Here is a 4,857-nt window from a genome sequence, read left to right on the forward strand (position 1 = left end):
TTTTCTATTTTCGGGCACTCTTTTTTTGTCAAGAAAATCCACAATTTGTTGGGATTAGAAATCTGTTCAAGTAAAGCTTGATAATGTAAGATTTGTGTTATGGTTATTGATTCAGTAAGTGGCCTATGTTCTAAATGATGTATTGACAATGCATACATTTTCCATTAGGGCAAATCAAGTCTGACATTTTGTAGTGGAAACTACACATTTTAAAAGCCTAATTAAATCTTGAATACACTATAAATTTGCATTTTCTAATGTGCAGGAAAATGATCAGTAACAAAAGAATGATCATTTAAGACACATCTGTATGAAATGGCATCATGGTTACTATTTGTATACTTAGTTTGCGGTAACTGCAATCATTAACAGCTATTGGATTATACTATATACAAATACATTTAGATACCCATAAAAGGTATTTGATATGCCCCATTTATTATTTAGACAGACACAACTTTACAGAAGTTGCCAGCTCTAAGTTGCCTGCCAGCTCTAAGCCTATGAACCCTGTGTCAACAATTGTGCAAGGAGAAAAGTATTAAGCAACATGACCAAATAGGACTGATAAGTAATCTTTTGGCAAATACTTAGCAATTTCCTTGAGGACAAAAAGTTCACCTTCATCTTCTTGCCAGCTCTGAAATAGGAAGACAGTATTCTGTATTAAGGAGGTAAATAGTTGGCAGTAGCTAGAGATACAAATTGGAACTTCCAAGATGCGAACGCATTGCAGCGTAAAGAGTAAAAACAAAGAGATCGCCAACACCCTTTATCTGGAAAATAGTCAAGTCTATCATGAATGGACAAGCCACAGGTACATCTTATCCAGCTTGCACATTTGGTTCCTTGGAAGTTGTGGGAACATATGTTTTTGGTTTCACATTCATTGTGGGAACGAAGCCATGTGTTTCCGAACCGGTAAAACTTAACATTTTTTAAATGTTCTGAGAACAGAAGTAAAAAGGTTGCCTGTTCTGGGAATGTTCATTTGTAGGTTTCAGGGAGGTTCTGAGTTGTTTTACTCTGTTTTACTCTCGTTCCTTGAAAGTTTGCCTGGGAGGATTTATTAACACTCTGAAAAGGATTTTTGAATAACTTCTTAAAACTTTCACTGAATGTTTCAATAAGACTTTTCATAGCACTGCTGACTTATTTGGGGTTAACTTTTTTGAACTCCAAGCACAGATTCCAAGATGGTGTTTTGTCTTGTCCCGTCCTGTCCCGTGTAAATATTGTTTTTCCTTGGGTTTTTTTGTATATATTTTAATATCACTTTCCCTCTACGGACTGAATATACTCTCCTGCAACCCGTCTCACCCAATGTGGTATGGATCTGCTATTTTTATAAGAACCCGAACCCCCATGAAAAGCTACCAGCTAGTAGTCAGTAAGCCACTGCTAGCGGTCATCAGCTACCTTTAGCCCGGACAACTCTCGCCAGTCTGCACAGCGCGACTCAAACCAGAGCAAATCTGACATATTGTTCTCCATATCTCCGGATTCCTAACGCAAGCTCTGAACCTTTTTTCACCTGGATCATCACAGCTAGCTAGCTGCTATCCGAGTGGCCACTCCTGGCTAACATGTCTGTCCTGAAGCAAGAACCAATTAGCCTTGAGCTAGCCTTGCTAGGCCCATCTGCTCGGCCCATCTCCCGGCTAGCCGAAGAGGTCCATCCGCCAGTCCTTGGGCTACAATACCTATTTTGCCAATTGGCCTGGACCCCCACCGACCCATCACGACTGGACTAACGACGTAATTCGCCCAAGGGGGTTTCTCAACTGGCTCCTTCGTTGCGACGTCCCCTGAATGCCCATCGGCTATCCTGCTAGCCACGGCCCGCTAGCTGTTTAGAGCACATCAGACTGTTAGCTTAAGAGGCCCATTGGACAAATTCTTTGGCCACTATACCTATTTTGCCAATTGGCCTGGTTTTTCAGACGGAGCCCTGCGTATCCGTCTGCCGACGTGAAAGCACGAGGGGGCCACAACAGAATTTCTTCCGTTGCAACGTTCCTCTAAGGCCCTAATGCTAGCTTGCTAGCCCCGGCCCGCTAGCTGCCTGAAGCATTTCACTGGACTCCTATGATCACTCTCCCTAACGTCAATATGCCTTGTCCATTGCTGTTTTGGTTAGTAAGTATTGCCTTATTTCACTGTAGAGCCTCTAGCCCTGCTCAATACGCCTTAGTTAACACTTTAGTTCCCCCTCCCACACATGCGGTGACATCACCTGGTATAAATTTCTATTTCTAGAGACAATATCTCTTTCATCGTCACTATGCACAGGTTTACCCCCACTGTATTCATATCCTACCATACCTTTGTCTGTACATTATGCCTTGAATCTATTCTACCATGCCCAGAAATCTGCTCCTTTTACTCTCTGTTCTGAACGTACTAGACGACCAGTTCTTTTAGATTTTGGCCGTACCCTTATCCTACTCCTCCTCTGTTCCTCTGGTGATGTGGAGGTTAATCCAGGCCCTGCAGTGCCCAGCTCCACTCCCATTCCACCGGCGCTCTCATTTGTTGACTTCTGTAACCGTAAGAGCCTTGGTTTCATGCATGTTAACATTGGAAGCCTCCTCCCTAAGTGTGTTTTATTCACTGCCCTAGCACACTCTGCCTAGCCGTGTCTGAATCCTGGCTTAGGAAGACCATCAAACACCCTGAAAATTCCATCCATAACTATAACATTTTCCGACAAGATAGAACTGCCAAAGGGGGGCGGAGTTGCAATCTACTGAAGAGATAGCCTGAAGAGTTCTGTCTTACTATCCAGGTCTGTGCCCAAACAATTTGAGCTTCTACTTTTAAAAATCCACCTCTCCAGAAACAAGTCTCTTACCGATGCCGCATGCTATAGACCACCTTCTGCCCCCAGCTGTGCCCTGGAAACCATATGCGAATTGATTTCCCCCCATCTATCTTTAGAGCTCGTGCTGTTAGGTTACCTAAACTGGGACATGCTTAACACCCCAGCCATCCTACAATCTAAGCTTGATGCTCTCAATTTCACACAAATGATCAAAGAACCCACCAGGTACAACCCCAAATCCATAAACACGGGCACCCTCATAGATATCATCCTAACCAACCTGCCCTCCAAATAGACCTCTGCTGTCTTCAACCAGGATCTCAGCGATCACTGCCTCAATGCCTGCGTGCGTAATGGGTCTGCGGTCAAGCGACCACCCCTTATCACTGTCAAACGCTCCCTAAAACACTTCAGCGAGCAGGCCTTTCTAGTCAACCTGGCCCGGGTTACTGGAAGGATATTGACCTCATTCCATCAGTAAAGTATGCCTGGTTATTCTATAAAAGAGCTTTCCTCTCCATCTTAGATAAGCATGCCCCCTTTCAACAAATTTAGAAACAGGAACAGATATGGCCCTTGGTTCACTCCAGACCTGACTGCCCTTGACCAGCACAAAAACAATCTGTGGCGTACTGCATTAGCATTGAATAGCCCACGCGAAATACAACTTTTCAGGGAAGTTAGTAACCAATATACACAGGCAGTTAGGAAAGCAAAGGCTAGCTTTTTCAAACAGAAATTTGCATCCTAAAGTACTAACTCCAAAAAGTCCATGGAGAATAACAGCACCTCCTCCCAGCTGCCCACTGCACTGAGACTAGGAAACACTGTCACCACTGATAAATCTGCGATAATTGAGAATACCAATAAACCTGGCTACCCCTACCCCGATCAACAGCCCTGCACCCCTCACTACAACTTGCCCAAGCCTCCCCTTTTCTCCTTCACCCAAATCCAGATGGCTGATGTTCTGAAAGAGCTGCAAAATCTGGACCCCTGCAAATCAGCAGGGCTAGACAATCTGGACCCTCTCAATCCTTGGGCCAACTCCTAAAATTATCTGACAAAATTGTTGCAAACCCTATTACTAGCTTGTTCAACCTCTCTTTCATATCTTCTGAGATTCCCAAAGATTGGAAAGTTGCCGCCGTCATTCCCCTCTTCAAAGGGGGAGACACGCGAGACCCAAACTGCGACAGAACTATATCTATCCTACCCTGCCTTTCTAAGGCCTTTGAAAGCCAAGTTAACAAACAGATCACCGATTATGTCGAATCTCACCGTACCTTCTCCGCAATGCAATCTGGTTTCAGAGCTGGTCATGGCTGCATCTCAGCCACGCTCAAGGTCCTAAACAATATCATAACCTCCATCGATAAGAGACAATACTGTGCAGCTGTATTCATCGACCTGGCCAAGGCTTTCGACTCTGTCAATCACCACATTCTTATCGGCAGACTCAACAGCCTTGGTTTCTCAAATGACTGCCTCGCCTGGTTCACCAACTAATTCTACAGTGTGTCAAAATAGAGGGCCTGTTGTCCGGACCTCTGGCAGTCTCTATGGGGGTGCCACAGGGTTCAATCCTTGGGCCAACTCTTTTCTCTGTATACAGCAATGATGTCGCTCTCTTCTCTGATCCACCTCTACGCTGACAACACCATTCCGTATACTTCTGGCTCTTCTTTGGACACTGTGTTAACAAACCTCCAGACGAGCTTCAATGTCATACAACTCTCCTTCCGTGGCCTCCAACTGCTCTTAAATGCAAGCAAAACTAAATGCATGCTCTTCAACCAATCGCTGCCCACACTTACCCACTCGTCCAGCATCACTAATCCGGATGGTTCTGACTTAGAATATGTGAACTACAAATACCTAGCTGTCTGGTTAGACTGTAAACTCTCCTTCCAGACTCACATTAAGCATCTCCAATCCATAATTAAATCTAGAACCTATTTCGCAAAAAAAAGCATCCTTCACTCATGCTGCCAAACATACTCTAGTAAAACTGACTATCCTACCGATCCTTG

This window comes from Oncorhynchus clarkii, chromosome 7, assembly GCF_045791955.1.
Source record: "Oncorhynchus clarkii lewisi isolate Uvic-CL-2024 chromosome 7, UVic_Ocla_1.0, whole genome shotgun sequence".
Lineage (NCBI taxonomy): Eukaryota > Metazoa > Chordata > Actinopteri > Salmoniformes > Salmonidae > Oncorhynchus > Oncorhynchus clarkii.